The following is a 14,178-nucleotide window of genomic DNA, read 5'->3' as shown; positions in this document are numbered from 1 at the left end:
ATATTGCCTGGGCAGAGTGGGGGTCAGGTTGTGAACTCAGTTCTGTTAGGTAAGATGAAAAGCAGTCTTAATGAAGTAAGTTGCAAAATGCTAAGGAGTCAGCAACACCTCTTATTGTTAACATTTCGTATTATACTTGAAGATTTTAAGGTGGATTTGGCAGTATTTATTAACTAAATCTTTCATCCATGAATTAGTGAAGCTTGTGAAATCTAAGGTAAACTTTTGATTGTGCTGAGTAAGAGCAATTAATAGTGGTGCATCAAGAAAAAAATTCTAAATCATTGGTAATTGGAATGACAAGCAAGACGCTGCTCAAACACTTCATTAAACTTCTATTTTTTATGGGGATTTCTTCATTTCCACTGGAATGAACAAGTCAGTATGCATGACTTATTCTGCAATGAACTTTGATGAATTTTTCTAAGTACATTAAAATGAGCTGCATCTTCTGTTAATCCAAAGACCCCCCCACCCATATATATGGTGATAAACCCTCTGATGCACAGGCAAGAAGGCAGGATAATGGGCCTGAAGGACAATCATATATATGTACATGTATAAATATATTTTTTTGCTTGTCAGTAATAACTCTGAACTGCCTACAGCATTCACAGTGCCTCTTAGAAGTCAGGTATTGTATTGAATTTAAAATTCTCTTATGCAGAGCAGGAAAGGGAAAAAAATCAAACACTTTCTGAATTGGGCCCAAATATCCAAGGTTAATTTTCTGAGAAAGCTGCAGCAGCTAGATAAGGCCATCCCCTGCAAATTAGTTTTGCCTGCCTGGATTACAGCTAAATTTATGCAGCTTGCCTTATCCTTTCAGAAGCGCCTCTGAAGTGTCGTAATTAACTGGCACACATAAAGTGAGAAAATTTTCTGCTTGGTGGCAGCCATTCCTCATTTCATCTCAGTTCTAACCCAAATGGAAAGGTAGTTTCTTATTTTTACTGTCAAAAATATCCCCACAACCCACCAATATCTTACAAGAAGTCTTTGAAAACAAACATGAAACGGCTTCAGAACAGAGTTAGGGTTTTAAAGAGCATAAATAGTGCTGAGGGAGCAAAGTGGAGATTTTTCATAATAGTAAATACAAAATAGTGGCTGGAGATTGAGTATGCATATACATATATATGTGTGCATAGGTATACACATATACACACACATTTAGATTCCAAAATTTTACAAATCACTACAGATTTTCTGTCTTTTTTTCTTTTAGGATCCACATCCAAAATATGAGTTTGGAAAAAGTAGATGTGATACATGCTTGTTTCTATTTTAACATAATAGTAGACCTTTCCCAGTTGTCTCCTGAATCCTGTGTGAATTCCTGTGGCTTTTATTAAGAAAAGTCAAGAGTATATTTAATATTTTCCATGGAATTTTCTTTTCTGCTGATTAGAATATTTTAATATTGTACAAAGAAAATTGTATAATTGAAATAAATCCCCATTTTCTATGTTTGAAGACTGGTATACATATGCTAACTTGATGAAAACAGTTTAGACTGGAGAAAATTTAATCCCAGACTATGTTAATTCCTTTTCTTTATGGATTTTCACCAATCTTTTTGTTGTTGTCGTGATTATCAAGCTTTCCTACTGTTTTAATATTTTATACTGTCCTGCTCTATTTTTCATATAAGATCCCCATTTGTATCACTATTTACTCACTCATAAAGCCTGTCAAGTAATTTGTCAACATTTAATACATTTTTAAAATAGAAAATTATGTAAGTATTTTCTCCTCTCATCCCCCCTCAAGTTCTTGTTCCATGAAAACCTGTGGAAGTCAATGAGAATGGCTGCTGGCTGTCAGTTCTGATGGTGAATTGCTGCTGTGAAGCGCCCAACAGTGTTTGGATTTTCTACCCATTTTGCCATTAAAAAAGTAATTTTTAGGTTTGCTAGCAAATCGTCATGCTATCCACTTAGAGCATTGCAGACAGAGTAGTCAGTATATTATAAAGCATCGTGCACTAGACTACCTCCATTTCAACTGGTCTAGCTTGGTGGAATGCTGTATTTTTGCTTCCTGAAAATTGATATTAGAGCTGAGCTGGGAATTTTCTGCAATTTATTTTTACTCAGAAGCTTCAGCTATAAAGCTCTTACTCTGCTGGTAAGGAGATCAACAGCTATGCTGCAGCGTGTTAGCTGGACAGAGCACACCCCGTACAGTAAATCTCCCAACAATTGAGTTGCAGCAGAATCAAAGGGCCAAATTCTACTTTCGGTTAGGATGGATTAAATCCAGAGCAAATCCAGTGACTTCAGTGGAATTACTTGGGATTTAAACTAGTGTAACAGTTAAGCAGAATGTGTCCCTTCCTATTTAAACCACAGTTCCAACAGCTACTTATAGCAGGGATTCCTGGGTAGCGAAATGACTGTCAATGGACTTGCACGAGAAGAGAACATGACATGAGCTCACAGAATTTTCATTTTACTTAACTTTCAAGTGATAAAGATGAATATTATCGCTGTCTTGACCATATTAAAGTATCTTGCCTGAAAGGTCTGTTCTGCAGAGAACACTATCATGTCAAAACAGGGAAAGCCAAAGAAATGCTAAAAATATATGCAATTGGAAACATTTTTAAAATAACTACGTGAAGATGAAGACACCTGGGTTCAAGCAGAATCTAAGACATCATCAGCAAAAATCTTGAGAATAGAAGCCTAATTATTCATAAGAGTTTTACAGGGATTAAGTGGTGTTTAACAAGGAAGTCCATCAGAAAACACTAAGAATGAATTTCTATGTACTTCAGGATTAGGAACAATTGACTGAAGGACAAGTTAGTTATGGAGCCCTAAAAAAACAGGAGATGGAATATCTGAGGTTCATTTGTGCTAGCCTTTCTCTCATACCCTTGATATTCCAGTAAAATTGACTTGGTAGGTGTCTAAAAGGTTTCTCGTTACTATGGGAAGCATTTAGAAACTTTTTGAGTTATAGCTAACATATAGCCAATATCATTGCCCAAAGACAACAATTAAGAGACAGTAAAACTTACAGTAGGCAATCTCCTGTTTCCTTTCCCAGCCCTTCAGTTGCAGGAGACACTTGTAACAGAGAACATATGACTGAACAGAAAAATTAGGACATCTTTCAAATGAAAAATGTGTTCATTTTTATTGGACAGCAGTGAAAATTTTCTACATGTTTCCTAAAATGATTGGATGGATTTTTAAAAATATAGTCTTCAAGGTTTTTTTGGTGTTTCTGTTTTTCTGTGGTTTTCTTTAATGTCTCTATCAGTTTGTATTAATTTTCCTTCTTTACATGTGTTGTATCTCTCCTGTCTTTAATTTAGACACTTTAGGCCAACCTTTTATCTTACACTCATGTGTGCATTTTCCTTCCTTTTCTACCTTGTCTTTCCATATTTTTATGCGTATCTCTATGTGTTGCAATTGCCAGCATTTTGTTGTGGCCATGAGGTTTCTTGTCATCATACATAGGCGCACATGGTAGAATGGAATCAGGATCTACTCTTAACATGTTCACTTATAGACAGATTTATTGTAAGGGGAATATTTCTTTGTACTGTATTATTGCAGGAAAATGACAAGTGGGAAAGACTGGACATTTTATGTTGCTGTTAATCCATTACAGAAAAAGATATTTTCTGCTAAAGCATGTGTGCTTTAACAAAAGGCACTGAGAGGGGTACAATCAGAACATCTGTGATTACAGCCAGAATCTTGTAAAATACATAGGAAGGTCTTAGAATATATAAAAGAGAGTGTGTCACCTATGCTTTCGTCCTTTATTTTCCACTACCCCTCTTTATAAATACAATAAAGACAAACCTGAAAAGCCTGTTAAATTAATACCAAAGCACTGCAGCATTATCTGTGGGTTTTATGGAAATTTGTGGGCTCAGTTCACGGTTCAATATCCCATATCTCTAATAGCAGTACTTCTGGAGAAATTAACTGACACTTTGTGAATAGTCATTTATTCATAGTAATAATTATTCTTTTAAGTTGCTACCATATTTAAACACTCTTCCACAGTCTTTTGCAAAACCACGGAACTAGTTTATACCAATAAACAATATATTTTTTTACATTTTCATTTTTAAAACATAAATACATTCTAAAATTTGTGTTTCCTTTCTCAGATTTGTATGGAATATAAGTCAAATTTTATAAAAATGAAACTTAAGGGCTTTTGCATTTCTCTTCATGTTGATGCCAAAATCCATAGGACGACCTCTTAGAAATGTGCATTTTATATAATATTATTATATATGTATGTAAAAAGTGATCAGATTTAATAATAGGCATCTTTAAGAATAGCAAAGTGAAGAAATTGTTGTGCCTCATCAAGGTTTTTCACTGCTTTTTTCTTTTTTACATATCTCAGCCATCCAGTTGCTTCTATTGAATTTAAATTAAACCTTAAATGAGGAACAGATACATGTATAAAACTAATGAATAAAAATCCTGTTTACCAATTAGTTAAATCCAATTAAAGCTAAAGCTGATAATTATATAAACCTCTGGTATGAAAAAGAAAATTGTGCTCAGAGCTCTTGTCTACACTATGTGTTGGAAGATATTTTTATTGGGAACTTGTTATTGTACTGAGACATTGAGTAAAATGTTAATTTAATTGTGGTAAATCAGTGATCCTAAAGTCAAGAGTAGCAGCTTCCTATTGTCAAAAACTGTCTGTTCCAAAAAAAAGAACGTCTAATAATATAAGGGGAGAACCAATGTTCAGAAGTCAGTGTGATTGTATCTGTTCATACTCAGTTTGAAAAATGTGTCATTTTCAGAAGCTGTGACTCCATGCTAGTTATCCAGAAGATATCTGTCCTGAAAGGCAGATCAGAACTGTACAGTTTGATGTGTTATAGTACAGTGCAAAATCCATATTTCCTCAGCTGTGATTTGATCCTTCCTCACTTCCAGAACTTGTTTTAACAAAAGAAAAGTTCTATTTTCACAAGATACAGAGCCCAGGCAGGTAGCAGACTTTTCACAGAGCAAAGTTCGTAAGTGTCATTCACAGATGCAGGACGTAAGCTCTCTGCTGGCTGAATTTTGGACTGGTTTTGAAGGCTTTTCTGAATTAACTCAGAAAAACATATTATAGTTCTGTTGCTCCACAATATCTTTAATACAGCAATGAATAGACTTTATGCTTGAATTTTACCAGCATATTTGATATTTTTTAAAGTAAAAAATTTAATTGTCCCATTAATAGAATTGTTACGATGACATTAATGAAAAATAGAAAAGCAAAGTAATAAGTTCAATTATTTCCTATCTTCTGTATCCTCTGTTAATTAAGGGTTGATTGAGAGTAAAATGAAGTGCATTTTGTTACATCTGCACCATAATCACTGAATTCCTCCTTTAATTTAAATACCGAATGGAATAGCTGCCTGAAAAATGTTACTCAGAATTACTGCTATTCCTATACAACAGAGTTCACACAGTCATAGCTTCATTAGTGAAGCAGAATGATATCACTTTGTTGAATGTGTTATATTAACACTGATACAGGGAGAAGTTAGGTCAATGAACACACGAGAGCTCTTAGAATGCATGGTAGTTTTTCAAAAGAGTCCCTTGGACTTAAAACATCTTTTCCTTATTACTTTCTGCCATAGACTGAAGGATTTACTTTTATCCCACTAATTTACAGCTTATCTGAAGAAGGAATTGCTGCAAGTTGCTAACTTGCCATAGCTACCTTTAGTGTATAGCAAGTAAATGAAAGCAGTGCCCTTTGTCCACTGAAGGGGAAGAGGGATTCACTGTGAGTGAGACGTGGAGCTGAACAGACGGCAGGTCTGAGGAAGGTCCAGGTGTGTCAATGTGGCACAACTCCTCTTTTCGTTCTCATTCTTGCAGGGATTTCCTTATCTTGCTCCTATCTCCTTTGTCTTTCCACCATATGAGATATTTCATGTTAGATTTACACTTTGTTATCAGCTAAAGCCAGTCCTTTTCAGGACGCTGCTGCATTGCCTCAGTAACCTGTACTTCATCATTTTGCATCCATGCTTCTAACTCCTGGGCATTGTCCTGTTCTTTTACTTTCACGGCCTCAGCTATGATCTTGCTCTTTGTTTTATGACTCCCTGCTACTAAGGGAAACTGATTCAATCATAGCTGCCTAGCAAGAGATTGCTGTACCTGAAGATATCCTGTACCCTGACAGTGGAAAGATGGCCGGAGATAAAGAGGAAACTGGGAAGTTATATTCACATACTAATGGAAGTTATAACAGCATGGAAGTTACAGGACTAGATGCTACTCCCTGGATGAAATGCAATGAACATGCCCAAAAACCTATTCCACAATGATTCTCCATGGGCGCAATCTACAACTGTAAGCAAATGCTGAGTGAGTTGAAAAGGAGGAAACTGGTGAGGCACCAGGATCTCAGCTCTCACAAGCTTTTCACTAGACTGACTAGTCAAACACTAAAGGAGGAAATCTCCCCTTTTCACTTGACACCTGACTCATGCTCAGAAATATCCTCTCAAGGCCATATTAATTATTAAATTAATAATTTAATTATTATTTAATGACTACAATTTAGTAAAAAAATTATTAAAACAGTCGGTTGTCAAAACAGTACTTAACTTTTTGCTAATTGTAAGTCTATGCCCTATCTATCAGACAATCAGGTGTCATGTAAATTCACATTCTTCTGGGTATTTTTTGTTTTCTTTTAGTTGGAGTTTTTGTTTGATGGTCATTCCCTGGTTTGTTTGGGAGTTCTGTTTTGTGGCTTTTTTTTTTTTTTTAAGGAAGGAAATTAAAGCTGCGTACTAGGACTTTGGAGATTTGTGTTTTGATTCTAGGTGTTGGGCAAGTTGTTTAAAACTCAGATCTCCCTCAGCTGTCTGTTTACCTACAACCTATATTTTCATATATATTTACTGTTACTGTTTACTGTTACTACATTTACTGTTTACATGCAGAAAGATAGGTGCCTACATATTATAACAATAAATATTCACAAATTAAATAAAAAAAGTTTTGACTTAGAATAGACTAAGAATCTTTTTTTTTAACTTATATTTATGAAGTACAAAACTAGACATTCCTCCAAAACAATTTTATTTCAACAAACTAATTCTCAGATGTTTTTCCTCAAGTGCTCATAAGGGAACAATATTTAAGTATATGTTCCTCATGCATTATGACATAAAAGATTATCAGAGAAAGAAAGTGGAAATAAATAGTTACTTTACTTTTAAGTGTTTTCTTAAATAGGAAGAATATGAGTAAAAGACATGAGAGAGAAAGAAAAAGACCACAAACAATGGCACTTCCTTTCCAACCTAGCAAAAGGTATATATGCTTGGTATGCTACTGAAATACAGATATATTAGGCAAAATGCTATTGCCATAGATAACAATTGCAAAACATTGATTTCTCTCCTGGAGTCAAGATTTTTTCTGTCATTTCTGAATACTGAATGAAAATGTAGAGACAAAAAACTTTCACTGGAGTTTTCTTTGGAGTTATGGTTTTGAAAGTAAGATGTGTGGCTGGATAATCTGAGGCAGCCTTAATAATATTCCCATGTATACAATCCATTCTGATAAATAACTTGTGCTTACAGTATTTGTGTATATATATATATATATATATATATATAGTCTTGATTATGTCATGTTGCTTCAAGATTGGACATAAAAATGTTTAATGATGTGACAGAAATGTTTAATAAATCAAAAGATTTGAGAATGTTCCATTTGAATACTACATATGAATGCATGCTATCAGTGTAAGTGCTGTGTAGAGAAACTGTTTATTCCATATTGCCTGTTTTTCTAAAAGGACAACTTGCATTGTGCTAGTGTGTTCATAAGTATAAAAGATTTAGCCATTCCAAAGTTATTCCAAATCTTTAGCCTCTATGGACACAGTGCAGAAAAGGTTTAGTTCTTAGACAGAAAAATTGCCGTTGTTGAGCTTCAGGAAAACCTTCTAAACAAAATAGTATTCCAAGGGAACAGGGGTCCTATTGCTGCACAGCAGCTCTCAAGATTGTTCCTGTAGTGGTAAGGAGTTTAAAACCGTTCCTATTGTTTTCACCCTCCCTGAGAAGGAACTTGGAAGAGTCTAAAATACGTAGCTGGCCAAAAGTTCACCTTTTAAATTACATCTTGAGGGTCACAGATCTGATCCTTTTTCAGATCCCTAGGTATTTTTAATAAGTCATTTATGTGTATGGCAGTAGCTAAACTACTGTTAGCCAAGAGGAATAGCCACTTGTAAAGCACAGTTCATTTGACCTGCTTTAGATGCTCACAAGAGTACAATATTAATTATACTGAGAACTGATTATTTGTCTGCAGAGACTTAAAGGAATTGAGATGCAGACATCTATATGGTAAATGTCTACAGTTCAGCAAGATGAACCCTACTAAAGATTAAGCCCTTAAATCCTACTAGAGATGGCCTTGAAGTTTTGAAATTGTTATCATCCCTTTATCATCTCTAGACTCAATAGCCAATGGACATCTCCATTGTTTCGTAAGAATTACAATACTGCTGGATTGTTTCTTGTCCTCTAAACCCACTGGAACACTGAACATTCCTAAGAGTCATTACGAATGTACATCAACAACTAAATTTCTGAATTTTTTAAACATGTAGATTTCTCCAAAAAACAGAAAATTATTAGGAGATCATTATGGGGCCATAGAATAAGCGTATTTGATCTGGTGGATTTTTTCCCTAAGCATGTAATTGAAGAACAAATATCTTTGAAAGCTCACTTTTTGCAGATTAATAATTCTATGGTTCAAAAGTATGGTGCTTGATGGCACAATGAATGCCTATATCTGCTTTGTAACAAATATTTGCTTAGAGGCAAGATGAAGCAGTAAACATAATTAAACAAACTGAGATTATCCTCTTTTCTTTTTAAGGTATAGAAGACAAATGACCTTCCAAAACAAAGACCCAGATCTTTAGCTGTTAAGAAAAAAAGCTTGCCTTTTATTATTAAGCTACAGTGTCACAATCCATTGAGGGCAAAGATGCATTTTCACTCTTACTATAATGCCAAACAGTAATTAGAGGTGTGGAAACTATCAAAAAAGGGTGAAAAAGTGATTTTATTATAATTAGAAATAGAGTTTTTCTCTTTTTTTTTTTTTTCAATAACTCAATCTACTCAACCTATATACAAATAAAACCTGTGCACATTTGGCGAGAGCCTGCTGGGAAAAGATGGTACACAAGTAAAGTATATTGCTTTGGTAGGTCTTAAAAAATGCCTCTCACATATTTTTTTTTTGCTTTAGGTCTAATTTGTCTTTTCTGCCATATCTATTAAAAGAAAAGTCTGAGATAGCTTAAATGGGACAGTAAAAATTTTCAAAGTACTTTTATAGCAACTTCAGGTCAAGATGAAAAACAAGCTGGCAATTTTCAATGTCCAGGGATGTAACAGGTTTTTTACATTTCCTGGTCTATATTTTTATTTCACATTGGGAAAAGAAGTATTAGAAGAGGTTTTCTAGGTAATGGATAGGAATTGGGGCTTTTATGTCTCACTATCGTTTTATGCTTCAGAAAATATCTCCCCCAGTGTATATGAGGCTTGATCTAGCTTCAACTGAGATCAGTGAGTCTCATATTGATTTTTTTGGGAGAGCTGGATCAGGCCCTTTTTACATTAGCTAAATCCTGACTAGCCCAGTATGTGTATGAACTGACAGAGATCACCTGAAGATGAAATGCTAACTTTAAAAGCCACTATGCTGTCTCTTTTGTGGCAGAAAGCAAAAACAAAAAAAAGTGTGCACGTGTAAGGGAGAAATAAGGTGCTGCTGGCAGTTCTGAGCCTGTACAATTAGTGTTTTGATCGTCACTCCACCAGTCAAGAGAAGATATAAAACCATAGTTAGTGTGTTTCTGCACGTAATGAGATAAGTAGAAGTTTTTAGTTAGCCATTCAGAGCAGACATTTCTAGTGACCTCCTGTAGGAAATAGGTTCTTGATGCAATCTCTTATTGATCGAGCTGCCAGCCATTAACTGATGGCCAGACTTTGAAGGGGACTGCTTTAAGAAACCTTGAAATTCTATTTCATAATTCCTTGTCATGCACTTAGACCTGAAATATCATGAAGGAGAAAAAATGATGAAAATTGGAGTAGTATCATACACATTTCACTTTCTCATTAGGACCAAAGTGAAACAAGTGAGATCAAGACACTCACAGAAGGCCTTGGTTTGTGAACAGGGAGGGCACTGACTACGTTTTAGGACAAGGAGACATTTATTTTACATTGATCTGCATCTAATCTATGCTGTTTGCAGAGCAGGTTGGCCAGAAGTCAACTCTTATCTCTGGCTATTGACATTTTACATCTTAAGGATCTAGATGAGTTTTGAAATTGGCCTCAGTGTTCTGTATTGAAAACATTAAGATATCCTAGTGAATATTCTCTGTAGCAGTTACTAAAATTAGAAACTGGAAGAAAGGTGTGATAGCAAAAAATGACATCAGAAAATATGTTCCTCAAATATCTATATCTGTCTATCATCTATATCTGTATCTATCTATCTATATCTACCTCCACATACCTTTGCACCTACTGATCTTAATGAAAACATATCAGTAGAAATTATTTTGGATCTTGATTGGAAACTATTACACACATCACATTGCTAACTGATTCTTAGGAAAAACAGAGAAAAGATTCTGTCCAGTTTTTAATAGAATAAAGTCTAGATCAGAAGTCAGAAATATCAAGTCATGCTTTCAAGGTTGGAATTTCAGGAATGGAGTTTGAACAGAAGAACAGTGCATAAAAAATAAAATATTCAAATTCTACTGCAATTTTATACAGAAATTTGTAGTAACTCTCTAAATGTGTATACATTTCAAAAAATTATTTTATTAAAAGCGTTTATTTTATTACTGACCTATGACCCTGGTATATGCTGAAATCTAAGTGCATAGATGGTTATGGAGAATACAGAGCGAGCACAAATGTCAATTTTAAATTGAAACGGACTTCTTATAAGCTTTTTGAATTGGTCAAAAGTAAAACAAAAAACCCTACAGTGCTTAAAAAATAATGTTTTTACTTCACTGATTCTCAGACCGATGTGTTTTGTTACTTAAAAATATTTATAGGGTTATATTTCTATATAGGTAGTGATTTCTCTCAAACTTTGCTTGTCTTGATAAACTTTAGAAATTGCTGCTTATATAGTTATATTAATTCACATAATAATAATAATAATAATAATAATAATAATAATAATAATAATAATAATAATAATAAACAATAATAATAACAATAACAATAACAATAATAATAATCTCATTGTAATAGCAGTAATCTATTATCCTTCTGCACAACTTCCAAAGACAGGAAAGTAGGAAGTGGACATTGACTGGTCCATTTACAGTTATTTAGGCAAAGAGGAAACAACTATTTGAAGACAGCCATTTTTGTTGAAAATAAATTGTTTATACACTGGAAGAATATATTAAATATTTGTAGCTGATTTTTAACCCAGAAAGGGTCCTGATCCTACAGTCTGTTCACTACAGATAGATACTGTGTCCATATGGAACAGCTTACAGTATTAGGTTAAATTTGTGAGACATATGATATACTCACCAGTTTGAGCAGGCAGCTCTAATTTGGATTAGGCTAAAATGGGCAGCTAAGCATGGTATAATTTTTTGCAGGATGGTAATATTAATAAAGTCCATTTTGTGGTTTGATTAAATAACTAAAAAATGAGAGAACTGTCAGAAACAGTAGTAGAGTTCAGATGTATTAAGGAAAGACAGTTTGTCCCATCTATGATGAGCAGTTTCATTTGAAGTAAGCAATAGGTTTGCATTTTGTATTTTGCAGTGAACTATCTAAGGATTGTGTACCATCAGTTAAGATCATCATGGTTATATTTGTTTGCAAGACAGGAAAAAATAATTTTAGTTCTTCCAAGCTACTTGTAGCTTGTTCTGTTTCACACTTTTGCTTTTAGAGTAAGCATGTAGTTTTATTGATGAGTTTTGTTTCTACATAGAGGCAGCTGCAACTGGGAATTGTACCCTTTGTGTAAGGTGGAGTTATGTTTGTTGCACAAAACACAAATGATTGCTGAAGTTCCCTTCAAGACAGCACAGTAGACAAGGAAGGCCACTGGAATTGGATGTTGTCAATAGCCAGGCTATTCCAGGTGGTTATAAAGGAGGACTGTTAGAAAAATATAGCATCTGTTTGCTGTCTTTGGATTTCTGAAATAATTCAGACTTGGAATGAAGATGACAATTTGACTCAGATGGTGAAGCTGTTGCTGATCCCAAAATCCAGTGGTCTGATCAATTTCTTCTGAGAATTTGTTAATTATTCATAATTTGGTTTAAATATCATTCTATGCCCACAATCTCAGACAGTGCCATGAAACATAGTCCTGTGGAGTAAGTCCACATGAAAGCCATCCAGCATGCAGATTCCAAAGCCATTTACTTCCTGCTATGCAAGCACTGAAATTATGACAGAGGCACCTGGAGTGCTGAACCTCTGAAGATGATCAATGGGATCTTTCTACGTTTAAGAAAAACCCAAACCACCACCACCATGAAATAAGAACTTTAGTATCAGTTTTTGCCCATTAGCTCAAAACAAAGCGTCAGCAAAGAGGCAGGAAATGGATTAACACATCCAGAAGAAGGCAACACATTGGCATTCTCATATTCTTTGTCTGCTGTGAAAGTAACACTAAGCAGTAACCTCATTTCATAACCGTTAAGTGGCATTTGTCACTGTTAGATGTGACAATCATCTGTTCTGCTCCCCTGCCTTTTTGAACTGGGAGTTCATTTGCTAGTATATGTCAGTTAATCAATTATTTTATGACTCCATTTTTATTTCCTTTTTATATTACCTTACAAGCAGAGAGAAAAGAAAAGGAAATCTGGTCTATAAATCAGCTTGTCTACCCAACAATTACTGTGCTACAGTATACCTGCAGTGATTGTATCCTTGAACCACAGGCAGAACAGAAATATGCTGTGAATAAAAAGGAAATAAACCGAAATGCAGAGAAGCCCAACTCAGGAAGACTGGAATTTAGTAGGAGAAATTGCTGTTTACAGCCAGTCATTTAATCTCTGACCCATGTCCAGGACAGAACACGTTCTGCTCCTTCCCCTTCACGCCGAACATGACTCACAAAAAAATTTTATGTCATGTATATCTAGAAAATTAAGTGATTTTTTTATTCTCTCTTTTTACCTCCAGTTTTTTAACAGAACAGTAGGAGTATTAGAACCTCTCTATTTTCTCTTCTTCTCAGCATTTCAGAAATGACACAACTGGCTGGGGGAAATATCTTCATTTTCTAGTGAGAAAATGTTAAGGTGCAGAAGCAGGCATGATGCCTTCTGTAACTTGCTCAGTTTCCAAGTGTTATGGGAAGTCCTGAGGAATGCTAAAGGAGTCGTTGTAGCAGGTGCCAGAAGGATCTGGGGAGTAGGAAAATGTGTCACCTGCAATGAGCATTTCACAGAATTTCACAGAATGCTTAGGGGAAACACAACAGGCTGCCAAGGATGAGGAAAAGCCTTGGTTATTGTATTGTGTCCAGATTCTTTGCTGCTAGCCTTGAATCTGAACCTACAAATCGTGTTTGGAGAAGCCATGCGTAGTGATGCTCTGTAGGAAAATGCCTTTATGCTACAATCATATAATATGTCTTACCTGCTGCTACGAAGATCACTGGTTTGAGGTAGATCAAGGAAATAAATAAAATTCTCTTCATAATTTTGAGGACGCAAATTCCAAACAGGTTAAAAATAAAATAACAGTTGCATCACTCCAGGTTCATGTCAATACAATAGTAGTTGGTTTTGTTGTTTTTTTTTTTCTTTTTAATATAGTATTGATCTTCATTCTAAAAATTTACATAGGGCCATATGGATGTTCTGTATTTCTGTTGCACAACTTTTGGCAAATCTATCTGTGGAAATATACAGTAGCAGATTATGTGAAGATGAATAATATACTCAATGGATCAAGAAAACTTTTACGAGGAAATATTATTTTTAATTTGAGAAACTGTAGCTGCACAGGCTGAGCTCTGCTGTGATATGAGTCTGGGCTGCCCAGGCTGAAGTAACTCTGCCTCTGACACTGAACTTCGTAGC

Source organism: Motacilla alba, chromosome 2 (genome assembly GCF_015832195.1).
Source record: "Motacilla alba alba isolate MOTALB_02 chromosome 2, Motacilla_alba_V1.0_pri, whole genome shotgun sequence".
Classification (NCBI taxonomy): domain Eukaryota; kingdom Metazoa; phylum Chordata; class Aves; order Passeriformes; family Motacillidae; genus Motacilla; species Motacilla alba.
This window is presented reverse-complemented; position numbering follows the sequence as displayed.